The sequence below is a fragment of the Temnothorax curvispinosus genome, unplaced genomic scaffold (genome assembly GCF_003070985.1).
Source record: "Temnothorax curvispinosus isolate PA1 unplaced genomic scaffold, ASM307098v1 QBEX01015502.1, whole genome shotgun sequence".
In the NCBI taxonomy this organism is placed as follows: Eukaryota; Metazoa; Arthropoda; class Insecta; order Hymenoptera; family Formicidae; genus Temnothorax; species Temnothorax curvispinosus.
The window spans coordinates 7,255-7,462 of record NW_020225282.1 but is presented as its reverse complement, the minus strand read 5'-3'; positions in this window follow the sequence as shown (position 1 = coordinate 7,462).

The following is a 208-nucleotide window of genomic DNA, read 5'->3' as shown; positions in this document are numbered from 1 at the left end:
GAAATTTACACACAAAATACGCTGAGAAACATTTAGAGGTCGTTGACGATCGCCGATTTTTAAAATCGATTTTTTAAACAAAATGACAACGAAATGAAACTTAGGTATGGACATTTTGTGAGAAAATGTCGTCATTTTTACGTAATTATTAAAAAATAAAAATCGATTTAAAAAAAGTAAGATCGTCAACGACTTCTAAATGTTTCTC